The sequence below is a fragment of the Haematobia irritans genome, chromosome 4 (assembly GCF_050003625.1).
Source record: "Haematobia irritans isolate KBUSLIRL chromosome 4, ASM5000362v1, whole genome shotgun sequence".
NCBI lineage: Eukaryota > Metazoa > Arthropoda > Insecta > Diptera > Muscidae > Haematobia > Haematobia irritans.
In genome coordinates, this window is record NC_134400.1 from 218279605 (window position 1) to 218297148 (window position 17544).

At 33.4% G+C, this 17544-nt stretch overlaps 1 protein-coding gene across 3 annotated transcripts in view; it reads left to right on the forward strand.

Annotated features, from left to right (window-relative positions):
- The first annotated feature begins 1255 nt into the window (after positions 1 to 1255).
- Positions 1256 to 17544, forward strand: part of Mdr65 (Multi drug resistance 65) — a 31935-nt gene continuing 15646 nt past the window's right edge. The window contains exons 1-2 of one of the 3 annotated variants that reach the window (XM_075308432.1): positions 13524 to 13654; positions 15881 to 15988. The gene's annotated coding sequence lies outside the window, so the exon portion shown is untranslated. Of the gene's footprint in view, positions 1392 to 13523; positions 13655 to 15880; positions 15989 to 17544 lie in introns of those variants that run through there. The other 2 variants (XM_075308433.1, XM_075308431.1) reach the window with 2 other exon arrangements.

Genomic DNA, 17544 nt, shown 5'->3' on the forward strand with positions numbered 1-17544 from the left:
GCCAAATATCAGGATTGATGAATTGAATAAATAAATAATAAAACAAAAAGATATCAAGCTTGGCAAAAATATAGAATATTATTTAAATAAAAAAAGAAAATCGAATAAAAATTGTATAAACCTATGGGTTTACACTTAATACATTTGAATTTGAATTTAGTTGTAACGGCCTTTTGAATTAAGCTAGTGTAAAATCTTACAGTTTGAAAATTACTTTTGAAGATATTTAAGGTTGACAACGAATGTCAACAAAATGAATTGTTAAGTACTAAAAGATACATATAGCCATTGTTAATTTTCTTGGTAGGTAGGGTAACCTACATTTGTTCACTTTTATTTTACCAACCGCAGAAGAAGCTACAAACTTACTGGTGAGGAACCTGAGTTCCAATAAACCACATATTGAATTGACTCCTTTTGGTGTTTTTATTTCTTTGTTTCCTCCACTTGGGTTTATTTACTTGTGTGGATTGAATTCCCTGTGAGATTCTATTCCACAAGTAACCCCTCTTGTCTCCTATAGCCAATCGTTTGCTCTGGTGAGATTAGAAGATCTCTGCGAAATAGAAATACAGTCCACAACAACAACAGACAACCCGTCACATCCAGCTCCATCATCATAGTCAGCCAGTGTGTTGGAGCCCCTCTTCTTCTTACGTAGACCCCTGACTACAGCATAAAGCCCCAATATTATTCAAAAATCAAAATAACACATGTTTTTTCTTGTCCAAAAGTCGATAAACTTTTCAATAAAGTCGTTTTGTCCTTATAGTAAAGTCATTCGACTTAAAATTTAAGAAAAAAAAAACTTTATATCAGAGAAATGAGTGTTTTATGCTAAGCCAAATTCGCATTCGAAATTTAAGGACATGAAATCTTTGGCCTCACTACAATTTTTTTCAGTGCAAAGGGTCACTTCGTCACTTGAACTATGATGTGACAAATCAAAGTTAATCGAATAACACTCTGCAACATTTTCAATAAACGAAATAATAGCGTTGTTCGGTCGGAGGCATATAAGCGCCAATCATAGATATCTTCTCCCAAAGTGAGACATGAATATGCTCTTAAATTGTGGTTGTTCACCAAACCGAAACTCTTTTACATTGAGCCAAAATGCTTTAATTTAAAAATGAAAGCAAATCAATTTATTCGTAGTTCTATATGAATGAAGACAATTATGATGATCGAGCCGTTCGACGATGTCGACATTTAAATGTGATCATTTCGAGATCTTCTCTCAGTTGGTGTTCAATCGTCCACTCGGAAAATACTTAAGTCAAAGCAAGAAACACGGCCGGATAAACTAAAAACAAAACAAACAACGTAAAAAGGGATATGCGCAAGGATTAATTGGGAATAGTATTTGTCCGAGCAAAGTTATCCTTGAAGTAAATATTACATATTCACCTATGTAATCTATTAACACTTAAAAAGAAATTTTGTTATAAAATCAATTAATAAAAAAAGTATGTGAATCACATTTGTGATAAAAACACGCAAATGAGGACCTTCAGAGAACATAAGTGATATTGTTAACAAAATGGCCATGATTATCCTGACGAATACTGATTATTCTACACATTTGAATGAAATTAGTGTTTCCTATTATTCAATAGAATAGCAAGAAAATACAAATTCATTGTAAATTAATCTTCACAACAAATTATCGTTGTAGTGGTGATACAAAAAATTAAATTTTATTATAATAATTTTATTGCAAATTATCTCATTGCGAATCATACTTCATAAAAAACAGGTATATCGTTGCAGTGATACTTTGTTCTTCCCTAAAATAACAGGAGATGAAGCAATGAATTATATTTTTATTATAAAATGTTTATGTAGCTTAGTTCAATCTTGTCAAAACAAGAAAAATTCATTATCAATTATACTTCACAAAAAAGTATACACTGTTAGAAAAATATGTTTTTCATATGTTCCGATATAAACAAAATGTGTTTCGGGCACGATTTTAAACCACAATATATTTAAGTGCGAACATGTAATGTTCCTAAACTAACACTAAATGTTTGGGACATCTATGTTAATATGTTAGAATATATTATGTTTGGGGCATGAATGTTTCATAAAAATCATATGTGTGAATACAAACATATATAAATTTACAAATTTCGACTAAACATACATATGTTGTGATATTTTATTCAAAGCGACAGAGAGAGTATAGAGAGAAATAGAGATGGAAACCGGGAGAGTTGACGAAAGATATCAATATAACACAGCAAAAGAGTCAAAAGAGAACAATTTCTGTGAAACCGTTTGTATGTTGTTTCGGAAAACTGTTTTATGATAAGGCCAAAAATTTGATATGTTTAAGTCTAAATATTATTTAATTTGAATAAAGAGAATATACATTCTGAACCAAGAGAATAGACATTTGAAAAACAAACAGCTTATGTTTTCGCCTTGAGAGCAGCATTTTATGTATGTGTGGACATGTGTTTTGTTTATCATTTTAGCATTATGGACACAATTTTTTTCTTGGTTCGTTAAAAGAAATCAGGGGTCTTCATAAAAATAACGAAAGGACACTATACTCTTTTTAGAGTTGGGACAGTAAAATGAAATAAGGAGGAAATAGTGAAAAAATACACAGTAAAATGTAAAAAAACAAGCTTTAGTTCCTCTTTATTAAAAAGTAGTCCACGAGGAGTTGACGGACACCATCAAATATAAAAGCGGGCATTAAGTTCGAGTTTTACAGCTAAAACAATTTAAAAAGTTTATTTTCTTTAAAATGAATTATTAAAGAAAAATAAAAGGAATTTTAGAGCGATGGTGTTAAATGCTAGTAAAAAACTGTTCACTCCTAAATGAATGTATGTTTATATTATAAAATTATGTATGTATGTTTATACTCGACTCCACGTTCTTCTTTTGTTAGTTTTTGAATTCCTTCCAAATTTTAAAGTTTTGTCCAAAAACAGTTTTTTATTACAATATTGTTATTTTTGCAATAAAAAATAATATTTTATCCAAAAATCAGTCAATTTCGTTTATATCAAGCACTGTTACTGACTATAAATCTTTAATAACGCTCATTTCGAAGTTTCATTTAAAAAAATTTAATATAGTATAAATATAAATGTGTAAATTAAAAAAAAAAAATGTTCGGTCGGAGCAGGGATTGAACCCACGACCCTTTGCATGCAAGGCAGACATGCTAACCACTGCTCCACGTGGCAAACAAATGTATGTTTCTGTTAAATAATGTAATGTTTGCATGGGCTCGTGGGCGCTGCAAACTATGCTATATAAATGTAACTTAAAACGATAATTATCTACTGGTGACTATAACAGCTACGTAGCCCAGTGGATAGTGTGTTGGCTTACAAACTGTATGGTCCTCGGTTCGATTCTCCGTGCAGGCGAAAGGTAAAATTTAAAAAATTTATAAAAAAGAATAATTTCTTCAACATTATTTGTATTACAGAAAAAGGTGCCAATAACTAAAAAATTTGAAAATTACGAGTATGTTAGGGAATGAGCACAATCGTGTTTGGGAAAAATTCTTCCAAGCATATAATATTTTTGGCTCAAAATGCTTCCAAACATATAATATGTTCACATAAAACAAACATATTAATGTTTCGGCAGTATGCAATAATATATGTGCTTCCTGCAAAATATGTTTGGAACATATGTTAAAGAAGCGATTTTTTTTGAGGGTGTAGCAATACTTGCGATTCGCTAGAATAACAAGGGAAAAAATTATTGTGAATTTTCTTTCAGTGGAAAAATCACCGTAGTAGTGATTATATAATAAATTAGTGATTATATAATAAACAAAACAAAACAAATGGAAAAAGAAGAGGAGGCACGCTCAAAATAAACCCAGCCATGTGAATTCAAATCGATGATTTGACAGTGGCATAGGAAAAGAGATATGTTTGTTTCGAGTTTATTTCGGCATAAGCCGGCTATCAATGTAAAACCTTTTTTCGGAGGGTTCAAGTGTGGTTTTTGTTGGGTTTAATAAACTGCCTGAATTTATTCTGATAATTGGTTGATAGTTTTGCTGCAAGTAGAGGATGCTGATGAGGAATGTGGTAATTCCGAAACGTGCGTCCATCCAACCATCTTGCAGTCTATAGGGCTTTGCCCAAATAAATTTGACAAACATTCTTTTCCTCTGTTGGTTAAGCTACTCTTGTAGTTTAGTCAATGTATGGTTTTAAGCTGAAATAAAAAAACAACAACAATGCTTAAAGAACAAAACCAACAATAACAAAACAAAACAAATAATAAATTAGTTTTAACAAGAAAATTTTTATTGTATCTTACTCAAATTTTCTGAAGAAAAAAAAATTCATTCTAACAAAAGTGAATTGTGCACGCAGAGAAGGAATATGATCACCTCAAACATGTTTCAAGAGCAAAATGTTATTTTTGTATGGTGACCACGTAACATGTTTGTCACTAAAATGTTATTTTATAGTCAAATATAACCTGCTTGCTGAAATCAGATACATGTTTTCCGAGAAAATAACATGGTTGCGAAATCCATGTTACATGGTAACCACCCAAAAATAACATTTTGCTCTTAAAACATGTTTGAGGTGATCATATTCCTTCTCTGGGGGTGGCAGTGATAATAATATTAAATTTTTTGTTTCCTTTCTTTTATTATTCCAAATGTAAGTAAGAGAGGAATGTGTAATAAAAAACTCAGTTTTGAAACTCAATTCGTGTTAAAAATTTACTTAAATACACAGAAAAAAGTAAACTACATTATGGGACAAATGAACTATGTGCGAAAATTGAACTAAATTGTAGTCCAAATTTTGAGATTCGGTAAATTAATTAATTAACGATTTTTTTTTTGGATTTTTAATTGCCATTTACGAAATTCATCTTTCTTGAAAAGAAAAAAATTAACTAAAAATAAAGAAAATATTTTAGGCGCCAGATCATTCCCATTTTAACCATGCTGTAGTTCATTCTTTCTATTTTTGAGATGTGTACGAACAACTTCTTCTGTTTTAGTTAGAATTGAACTAATTTGTATGTCATTGAATTTTTACTGCCGTTCATAAAATATTTAAGACAAACTTGGTATAAAGAAAAAATCGTTGGGCTGGGGAAAATTTCTTACAAAATTTAAAAAATAAACTAAAACAAAATAAATAATTTGTAATAAATCATAGTTCATTTTACGAGTTGCATCAGTTTTACAACATACTTTTTTCTGTGTATAGTTATTTGGATATGCGGAAGCTCTGTGCAAAATGGGTGCCGCGCGAGCTCACATTTGACCAACAACAACAACGTGTTGATGATTCTGAGCGGTGTTTGCAGCTGTTAAGGGTTATACGGTCAAAAATTGGTCAAGGGAAAACGCGTGTAAATCGGTGAAATCGTTTATTTAAAAAATCAAATTAAATTTCTTTTTCAAGTTCAATTAGTATAAAATTCAGGAAAAATATTCAGTTGGGCTTTCGCTTTTCCAAATCCGAATTGCCGGGCCTGACGCTTGACACCATCACATTTTGTACAGCCACCTTGTCCACCTTCTTCGCCGCAGAAAGCCAGTTTGCCTTGAACTGCTGCTCGTCCTTAGCAGTTTTTTTGGTCTTCTTTAGGTTCCGCTTGACAATAGCCCAGTATTTCTCAATTGGGCGGAGCTCTGGCGTGTTGGGAGGGTTCTTGTCCTTGGGAACCACCTGCACGTTGTTGGCATAATGGCAAGATGCCAAATCCGGCCAAAACAGTACGGAACAACAGTGTTTCTTCAGGAAAGGCAGCAGACGTTTATTCAAACACTCTTTCACGTAAATTTCTTGGTTGACAGTCCCGGAAGCTATGAAAATGCTGCTTTTCAAGCCAGATATTTCTTTGCGAACTTTGACAGTTTTATGTGCTTGGAAATATCTGCTACCTTTCCCCTTCCTTTTGTCGTATAAAACTCCTGTCCCGGAAGCTGATTGTAGTCGGCTTTGACGTATGTTTCGTCGTCCATTACCACGCAGTCAAACTTCGTCAGCATCGTCGTGTACAGCCTCCGGGATCGCGATTTGGCCGTCGTATTTTGTTTATCATCGCGATTTGGAGTCACTACCTTCTTGTAAGTCGATAGTCCGGCTCGTTTTTTGGCTCGATGCACGGTTGTAGACGATACACCCAGCTTATTTGCGGCATCTCGGAGAGAGAGGTTAGGGTTTCGCTTGAAACTACCGGCAACTCTCTTTGTCGTCTCAGCGGCTTCCGGTTTTCGATTTTCCCCCGATCCAGACTTCCTGGCTGTCGACAAACTTTCCCCAAACACTTTAATTACATTTGTAACGGTTGATTTGGCAACTTTTAGCGATTTTGCCAGTTTTGCGTGCGAGTATCTCGGATTTTCGCGATGCGTGAGCAAAATTTTTATACGCTGCTCTTCTTGCTTGGACGGCATTTTGACAACTGAAGAGTGAATTCCAAAATCAAAATAGGAGCAACATTCTACACACACACACCTTCAAAATGAGGGGTGTTCAGGTTTTTCAAACACTCTGAAAGAAATACGTCAAGTTTATATTGACCAAATTTTGACCGTATCACCCTTTACACCCGAGTTTTTCAGTCGAGATGTGACAATGGATGAAACAAGGAAAGACTCAAAAGTCCGCTGGCAAAGTAATGGCCTCTGTTTTTTGGGATGCGCATGGAATAATTTTTATCGATTATCTTGAGAAGGGAAAACCATCAACAGTTACTATTATATGGCGTTATTGGAGCGTTTGAAGATCGAAATCGCGGCAAAACGGCCTCATATGAAGAAGAAAAAAGTGTTGTTCCACCAAGACAATGGACCGTGCCACAAGTCATTGGGAATTGGCAAAAATTCATGAATTGGGCTTTGAATTGCTTCCCCACCCACCGTATTCTCCAGATCTGGCCCCCAGCGACTTTTTCTTGTTCTCAGACTTCAAAAGAATGCTCGCAGGGAAAAAATTTGGCTGCAATGAAGAGGTGATCGCCGAAACTGAGGCCTATTTTGAGGCAAAACCGAAGGAGTACTACCGAAATGGTATCAAAAACTTGGAAGGTCGTTATAATCGTTGTATCGCTCTTGAAGGGAACTATGTTGAATAATAAAAACGAATTTTGACAAAAAAATGTGTTTTTCTTTGTTAGACCGGGGAATTATCAGCCAGCCTGTTAGAAAACAATAGGCCTGTTTTCTTTTAGCGCTGGATACAACATTTGTATGAGCTATCCAGAACATCGTTGTACTAGTGTTCTATCCAGAATAGACGTGCGCACATTAGCGTAGCTAGACAATTTTCCTAGGGGGGGCTATAGCCCCCCTAGCTAAAAATTGATAGACCGAACTTATATGCTCAATTAATGTTTTATTTCATAAAATTGAATAAAAATTAGACATCAAAATAACTCGACAATTAATTTATAATAAAGCAACTAAAAGTAGTTCCACACTTTTCCCAGCAAAAAAATTGTGAGTTGTTCTAAGGGCACAACTTTAAAAGTACTTCCAAAAATGTCCTCAATTATTTTAACTACACAGGAAGTTTTTTAACTTCATTTTTTTTTTCATATTTTAATGTGTAATTTTTTGTTTTCTTTTTTTTAAATAGTTTAAAAAAAGAGTAAGAATAAATAAATTGGTACAAATTATTTAAATTTTGCCACAAAACTGCTAAATCCATTATAGAAAAATCGATAATTTTGGAAATTGTTCGAGGAAAAACGTTTCAAACAAATGTCAGAATGCATTAAAAATCACAAAAACAATATAAAAATTATTTATTTGGGAAAATATCACAAAATTTTTTAATTCACATTCAAAACACTGAATTTGGATCTCACCTTAAGAAGTGATGCAAATTCATTGCAACGACTGTTGAAACGGTGGACATTTGTCCTATGACAAGCTCATATTACATTCATTGCTTCTCCGCCAATTTTGCACCACTTCTAGACCCAAAAAGAACATTTTCACTACTTTTTTGGCAAAGCTTTTTCGCAGCAATATTAAGATATTAATTTATGAAAGAATAGTTTTAATATCAATTACTATTTTTTTTAAATTAAATTGACTAAACTAAATCAATCATAAGTTCAACCACAGCTTTATTTCATAAATATCTGACTTCAAACATTGCCATCGGCAACTGCTACCACAACCCAAGTAATTCGATTGTTCATGAAAGTCTTTAGCGGAACTTTGTGCGATTGTATATACTTGTCTAATTTTTATAAAAATTAAAAAAAAAAACTATTGAAAAATGGAAAATCATAAATGGAGTTTCAAATTCTGGGGGGGGCTAAAATTTTTCTGGGGGGGTCTAAGCCCCCTCCCCAGAGGCCTTCCTACGCTTATGCGTGCGCACTTGACACGAAATTGTCGTGACTCACGAAAATTTCCGTGACTCACGCGTGAGTCGAACTTAAAGGCCCCTTTTATTTTCGAAGGTGTCCGTCAACTCATCTTGGACTACTTATTAATAAAGAGGAACTAAACTTTGTTTTTATACATGCTTCACTGTTTCCACCTTTTTTCATTTTACTGTCCCAACTCTAAAAAGAGAATAGTGCCCTTTCGTTTTTTTATGAAGAATATTTAGACTTAAGCATATCAAATTTTTGGCCTTATCATAAAACAGTTTTCCGAAGAAATATACAAGTAGTTTCACAGATATTGCTCTCTTTTGATTCTCTCGCTATGTTATGTCAACCCTCCCGGTTTCCATCTCTATTTCTCTCTCTCTCTCTCTGTCGCTCTCTGAATAAAATATCACAACATATATATGTTTACTCGAAATTTGTAAATTTATATATGTTCACATTCACACATATTATTTTTATGAAATATTCATGCTCCAAACATAATATATTCTAACATATTAACGTATGTGTCCCAAACATTTAGTGCTAGTTTAGGAACATTACATGTTTGCACTTAAATATATTGTGTGAAAGAATTGCGCCCGAAACACATTTTGTTTGTATCGGAACATATGAAAAACATATTTTTCTAACAGTGTATATAAGTTTGTTCTGAGAACTTGATTCTTGAATTGTGAATCAAGAGAAAAAATACAAAAAGGAATCCGGAAAAATATCGCCTATAGATCTTGTATGAATGTTTTTTACTACAGAAGTACAGGAGAAAAATAGTCTCAAAATTTCGTATGTTTTGTTTATTGTTAAAGAAGTTTATAAAAATGAATATTAGTGTTCACCAATATGGGAAATATTTATAGATTATTAAGGTTAAAGTCTCTAAAATAGCATCAATAAATGAATCGAAACTATGTTGGGAAAAAAAGTTTCTTGTCGTTTTCCAATGTCCTCCTAAGTGGACATCGCTAGTCAAAGGATTAAACAAAAAACAATCACAGAGAATAAATGATACATATTTAGATTTTGACACGTTACGAATTTTAAGTTCATTTTATTACACAAATAAATCACAATAAATCATCTTGAGTTGAGCAAACGTCACTTTATCAAAAAGTCGTCACGATTTGACTTACTGAAATTTTTTCGCACAAAACTAAAATTTAGATCAAAGAAGTTTTCTTTTCTTGGTAAAGTTGTCTCCTCGAAGTCAAAGCAAAATCTTTGTTTATGATACCCGTTGACGAAGTTGTTCTCACACCAAAGGTTGGTAGCCCGATTTATTTCAGGCTCACGTATACTATTCAGTTCATTGTGATTTTTTCTTACTAAAAAAACTTACCCATATTTTCTCACTAAAAAAGAGCTTACCCAAATTCAAAGAGTTTGCTGAGCCAAAGAAACGGAGAATTTTCAGTACATTGAAAGAAGATCTTTCTTTTCTGATGAACGAAATTTGACGCTAAAAAGTTTTCTAAATAAAAATCGTTAGATAAAATAGTTGCAACACTTGTCAAAAATTCGGGTTTATTTGCTCTTTAAGAAAATACTGTATAACAAGAGGGAATTTCGTTTGTCTAAAATTTCGTTGCTGAGGAAAGTATTTTTTATTTGAGCAAATACTCGAACAAGGGATTAACTAATACACTAATTCAGTAGGCTTTACGATATCATATTGCTGGTTCGACTTTAACTTATTTTAACTTATATGCACATCAAATTGTATGAATCACCCAAAGTTATCGCACGGAAAGGACAATTAATTCAATATCAGACTCCAATAAGGAGCTGAACCCTTGTGCAACATTTCCTAGTATGTCGGCCTTGTAAAAGTCAATTAGTCGCTTCTGAAGAAAATGAATGGTCGATATAAAAGGAGCGCGAAAAGTCATCCAGTTTTAACCCATGCCTTATTTGTTTTAATTTAAACAAGTATAAACGGCCGTAAGTTCGGCCAGGCCGAATCTTATGTACCCTCCACCATGGATTGCATTGAAACTTGTACTAAAGACTGCCATCCACAATCGAATTACTTGGGTTGCGGTAACACTTGCCGATGGCAAGGTTTCTTAAAACACCGTCTACTCAATTGTAAGTTAGTCCATACGGAGATTATATTAAATAAAAAAAGGTCGATTGAATACTATATAATTCAGTTTGACAAAATTTTCTATAGAAATAAAATGTTGACAAAATTGTCTATAGAAATAAAATTTTGACAAAATTTTCTATAGAAATAAAATATTTTCTACAGAAATAAAATTTTAACAAAATTTTCTATCGTAATAATATGTTGACAAAATTTTCTATAGTAATAAAATTTTGACAAAATTTTCTATAGAAATAAAATTTTGCTAGATTACTTTTGGGGATCGGCTATATATAACTATAGACGGCTATGGACCAATTTTGGCATGGTTGTTAGCGGCCATATACTGCACAATGTACAAAATTTCACCACGTACAAAATCTTAACCGGATCTGATGAATTTTGGCCCTCTAAGAGCTCCGGAGGTCAAATCTGGGGATTGGTTTAAATGGGGGTTATATAATTATGACCGGCATGGACCAATTTTTGCATGGTTGTTAGAGACCATATACTAACACCACGTGCCACATTTCAACCGGGTGAATTTTGCTCTTCCAAGGGGCTCCGGAGGTCAAATATGGGGATCGGTTTATATGGGGGCTATATATAATTATGGACTGATATGAACCAATTCATGCATGGTTGTTGGATACCATATACTAACATCAAGTACCAAATTTCAACCGAATCCAATGAATTTTGCTCTTCCAAGGGGCTCCGGAGGTCAAATCTGGGGATCATTTTATATGGGGGCTATATATAATTATGGACCGATTTCGACCAATTTTTGCATAGTGGTTAGAGACCATATACTAACACCATGTGATCATGTGAAATTTTCTTCTCTTAGAGGCTCCGCAAGCCAAATCTGGGGATCGGTTTATATGGGGGGCTATATATAATTATGGACCGATATGGACCAATTTTTGCATGGTCGTTGTAGACCATATACTAACACCACACACAAAAAATTATTTTTCTGATTCAATCACGAAATTAATTGATCCAATTAATTTTTTAATTGAAATGTCTTCAATCACAGAAATGATAGTATCAATTAAAAAATTAATTGACAGTCAATTAAAAAATTAATTGATCCAATTAAAAAATTAATTGATACTATTAACTTGTGTGTGATTTTTATTTTAATTAAAAAATTTGTTGATTCAATTAAATTTTTAATTGAATATTTTTTAAAACTCAATTAAGATTTTAATTGGAAAAATTTTCGTGAAATTTTTTCTGTGCATGTACCACATTTCAGCCGGATCGGATGAAATTTGCTTCTCTTAGAGGCCTCGCAAGCCAAATCGGGGGATCGGTTTATATGGGGGCTATATATAATTATGGACCGATATGGACCAATTTTTGCATGGTTGTTTAAGACCATATACTAACACCATGTACCAAATTTTAGCCGGATCGGATGAAATTTGCTTCTCTTAGAGGCCTCGCAAGCCAAATCGGGGGATCGGTTTATATGGGGGCTATATATAATTATGGACCGATATGGACCAATTTTTGCATGGTTGTTTGAGACCATATACTAACACCATGTACCAAATTTTAGCCGGATCGGATGAAATTTGCTTCTCTTAGAGGCCTCGCAAGCCAAATCGGGGGATCGGTTTATATGGGGGCTATATATAATTATGGACCGATATGGACCAATTTTTGCATGGTTGTTTAAGACCATATACTAACACCATGTACCAAATTTTAGCCGGATCGGATGAAATTTGCTTCTCTTAGAGGCCTCGCAAGCCAAATCGGGGGATCGGTTTATATGGGGGCTATATATAATTATGGACCGATATGGACCAATTTTTGCATGGTTGTTTGAGACCATATACTAACACCATGTACCAAATTTTAGCCGGATCGGATGAAATTTGCTTCTCTTAGAGGCCTCGCAAGCCAAATCGGGGGATCGGTTTATATGGGGGCTATATATAATTATGGACCGATGTTGACCAATTTTTGCATGGTTGTTAGGGACCATATACTAACAACATGTACCAAATTTCAGCCGGATCGGATGAAATTTGCTTCTCATAGAGGCCTCGCAAGCCAAATCGGGGGATCGGTTTATATGGGGGCTATATATAATTATGGACCGATATGGACCAATTTTTGCATGGTTGTTTGAGACCATATACTAACACCATGTACCAAATTTTAGCCGGATCGGATGAAATTTGCTTCTCTTAGAGGCCTCGCAAGCCAAATTTGGGGGTCCGTTTATATGGGGGCTATACGTAAAAGTGGACCGATATAGCCCATTTGCAATACCATCCGACCTACATCAATAACAACTACTTGTGCCAAGTTTCAAGTCGATAGCTTGTTTCGTTCGGAAGTTAGCGTGATTTCAACAGACGGACGGACGGACGGACATGTTCAGATCGACTCAGAATTTCACCACGACCCAGAATATATATACTTTATGGGGTCTTAGAGCAATATTTCGATGTGTTACAAACGGAATGACAAAGTTAAAGGATGGGGGGTATCATCCTATGGTGGGGGGTATAAAAATAGCAATTTAGTATAACATGAATTGTGACTAAATTTATTCAACGTATTCCTTTCTAGTATCGTGAAAATATTTTCACATTTTTGTTTATTGATTATTACAAAATATGCAAAAAAGAACCAAGACTATGCCGACGATCTGGTGCCTGGCAGTGACAACGACAAGGGTATATCATCAAAGGGTCAATTTGTCACTTGAACTATAATGTGAAAAATCAAAGTTAATCGAATAATAGCACTGTGCAATCGGCGACATATGAGCGCCAATCATAGATGTCTTCTCCCAAAGTGAGAATTGGATATGCTCTTAAATTGTGGTTGCCCATCAGATCATGCTCTTTTTCTTTGAGCCAGAGGGTTTTAATTTAAAAATGAAAGCAAATCAATTTATATACTCGTAGTTCTATGTGAATCAAGACGATGATGATGATGATGATGCTGATGATCACAATGACCATATCGAGCCGTTAGACAATGTCGTCATTTAAATGTGATCATTTTGAGATCTTCTCTCAGTTGCTGTTCAATCGTCGACTCGAGAAAAACTTAAAGCGAAACTTAAAATTACGAACGGATAATCTACAAACAAAAAAATCCTAGAAAAAAGGATATGCACAGGGATTAATTGAGAATAGTATTTGTCCGAGCAAAATTATCCTTGAAGTAAATATTCAATATTTGGGTGTGCAATCTTTAATAAAAGCAAAAGAAATTCTGTGATGAAATCAATTACAAAAATATGTTAAAAACATGTTTGGCGAAAAACGCAAAGGAAGAAATTATTTACAGTGTTTAAGAAGGACCTTCAAAGGATATGCGTGATATTGTTCACAAAGTGACCATAATTATCCTCGAAAATACGAATGTTGATTATACTACCCAGTTGAATATTATGTCAAAATTTAGTGTATCCTGTTGTTCGATGAAGAAAGATAAATTCATTGTGCATTAATAGCATCATGGTAGTGGTGATGCAATAAATTAAATTTTAATATATAATAATTTTGTTGCAAATTATCTCATTTAGAATAATCCTTCATCGAAATAATGTGTATCGTTATAGTGATCCTTGTTATTGAATAGAATACCAAATGAAGAAAAACTCATTATTTATTAACACTCGAAAAAAAATTAATAATTGAAATAATGATACAATCAATGAAATATTATTTAAAAAAATGTATTCTCTTCTCAAGAAAAGAAAAACTAAATTTTATTGTAAATTATCTCATTGTCCTTGAAGTAAATATTCAACATTCTGTGTTAAAGTGATAGTTGTTTTTCCCTAGAATAACTGGAAAAGAAGAATTTATTGTGAATTATCCTTCCGAGAAAATGTTTTATACTTATAATGATGATTATTATAGCCCTTTATGTAAATCTTATCAATAAAAGAAAAATTCATTATGAATTATACTTCACAAAAAAGTGTAGTGATATTTGTGATAAGCTAGACTAAATAACAAGGAAAGGAAAAAACATTGTGAATTTTCCTTCACTGGAAAAATCACCGTAGTAGTGATTACATAATAAATTACTTTCAAACAGAAAATTTGTGTTGTATCTTGTTTGAATTTTCTCAACAACAAAAAATACACGACATGTCTGAATATTTTTACATCAAGAACAAATTGTCTTACCACAAAGATATTCGACATAAACAATAGGAAAGGAATGTGTCCTTAATTTAAACAAACCAAAGGAAATTGTAAAAAAACTAGTAGCCTGATATAAAACGTTTGATAACTTACTACTCAAAATCCACACAATATAACGTGAAGTTTCTTGAGTGTATAGATTATTAACCCTTTGACTACCGATGTCCACTTAGGAGGACCATGGAAAACGACAACAAACTCAATTTTCCCACTTAATTTCGAGTTTTTGTCTCGATGTTATTTTAAAGTAGATGCTTTAATCTAAATAAGGTATAAATATTTTCCAAATTGGTGAGCACTAAAATATTTATAAACTTCTTTGACAATAAACGAAAAATACGAAATTTTGAGACATTTTTTCTACTGTATGTCTCTAATAAATGAACATTCATAACCAAATTATAGCTGATATTTTTCAGGTTCTTTTTTATATTTTTTCTCACACTTCAAAAGATATTATAGGCCAAACTAACTATTCTCTTTCATTGATAGGCCAAGAAGTTTCCGAACCGCCCTCGTACGAATTTCATGATGGACGCATTTGTAGTAACATTTACAAATTTAAGGAAATAATGAACTATTTTGTGAGAAATACGAAATTAGTAAATCATTATGTCTAATTTGTGTCCCGCTTTTTAGTTGATTTAACTAACGTACGCAAAAAATTATTAGAGTATAGGAAACTTTATCCAAGCATATAATTTCATGAACTAAAATAAAGTTAAATTGGATTTAGTGAAATAGAGAGTTCACTTTTTTTGAGTGAAGCAAAGCAATGAGTTCTTCACTCAGAAAAAAGTGACCCCTTCTTTAAGTTAAAATGAACTCATTGTGAAGAAAGTCGAACTTCGTATAGCGCCAAAGAATTTTTATTTGTTTGAACGATGTGATTTTCGTAGAAATTAGGTAGAACGCATTTCATATATTAGTTAACATTTTCCTATATTTATGTACCACTATACTACAGAATGAAAAAATTTAACTGAATTGAATTCATATATGGAATGATTTTATTGAATTTTTTTCATTCATTTGGACAAATCTTACATATTTGTGGTAAACTTTTTATTTCAAATTTAGAACTGCTTACCTTCGTTTTTAAATACGATTTTATGTATTTATGTAAGCAATTTTTTCTTCAATAAAAGACATGTTTTATTAATATATTAAATATATTTATATAGAATCAACAGCATCGACTGAAATATTAAAACATTTTTTCTTCTTCTAGTACCTTTCACTTTGAATAGGTTGCTGCCTAGCAATTTTGTCCACCTTTTACAATTTCAATACCTACAAATATAAACACAAAAATCCTAAACCAATTTTTTCACAAAAGGTTAGTATCACTGAATATTACCTCATAATTGAAGATTCCAAAATGAATTCGTATGAAGGGGTTGTTATTCTGCTGGTGTTTTCTTTTTATACCCACCACCATAGAATGGTGACGGGGTATAATAAGTTTGTCATTCCGTTTGTAACACATCGAAATATCGATTTCCGACTATATAAAGTATATATATTCTTGATCAGGGAGAAATTCTAAGACGATATAACGATGTCCGTCTGTCTGTCTGTCTGTCTGTTGTAATCACGCTACAGTCTTCAATACTGAAGCAATCGTGCTGAAATTTTGCACAAACTCGTCTTTTGTCTGCAGGCAGGTCAAGTTCGAAGATGGGCTATATCGGTCCAGGTTTTGATATAGTCCCCATATAAACCGACCTCCCGCTTTGGGGTCTTGGGCTTATAGAAATCGTAGTGTTTATCCAATTTGCCTGAAATTCGAAATCTAGAGGTATTTTATGACCATAAAGAGGTGTGCCAAAAATGGTGAGTATCGGTCCATGTTTTGGTATAGCCCCCATATAGACCGATCTCCCGATTTTACTTCTTGGGCTTATAGAAACTGCAGTTTTAATTCAATTTACCTGAAATTGGAAATATAGAGGTATTGTAGGACCACAAATACGTGTGCCAAAAATTGTGAGCATCGGTCCATATTTTGGTATAGCCCCCATATAAACCGATCTCCCGATTTTACTTCTTGGGCTTATAGAAACCGCAGTTTTAATTCAATTTACCTGAAATTGGAAATCTAGAGGTATTACAGGACCACAAATACGTGTGCCAAAAATTGTGAGTATCGGTACATGTTTTGGAATGGTCCTCATATAAAACGACCTCCCGATTTGGGGTCTTGGGCTTATAGAAACCGCAGTTTTTATTCAATTTACCTGAAATTGGAAATCTAGAGGTATTACAGGACCACAAATACGTGTGCCAAAAATTGTGAGTATCGGTCCATCTTTTGGTAAGGTCCCCATATAAAACGACCTCCCGGTTTGAGGTCTTGGGCTTATAGAAACCGTAGTTTTTATCCAATTTGTCTGAAATTGGAAATCTAGAGGTATTTTAAGACCATAAAGAGGTGTGCCAAAAATAGTGAGTATTGGTCCATATTTTGGTATAGCCCCCATATAGACCGATTTCCCGATTTTACTTCTTGGGCTTCTAGAATCCGAAGTTTTTATCATATTTGCCTGAAATTAGAAATCTAGAGGTATTTTCGGGTCATAAAGAGGTGTGCCGCAAACGGCGAGTATCGGTCAATATTTTAGTGTAGCCCCCATAGGAACGATCTCCCGATTTGACTCCTTGAGTTTCTAGAAACCGTAGTTCTTATCTGATTTGCCTGAAATTGTAAATAATCTGGTATTTTAGGCTCACAAAAACGTGTATCGGATTAAGTTTTTATCGGTCCATTTGGTAATGCCTCCATATAGACCGACTTCACTTCTTGAGGTAGAAGGCGCACTGATCATGAAAATTGCTTGAAACTCAATGTAAAATTTCCAGATTTTACTTCTACAGATTTAAGATTTCAAATCA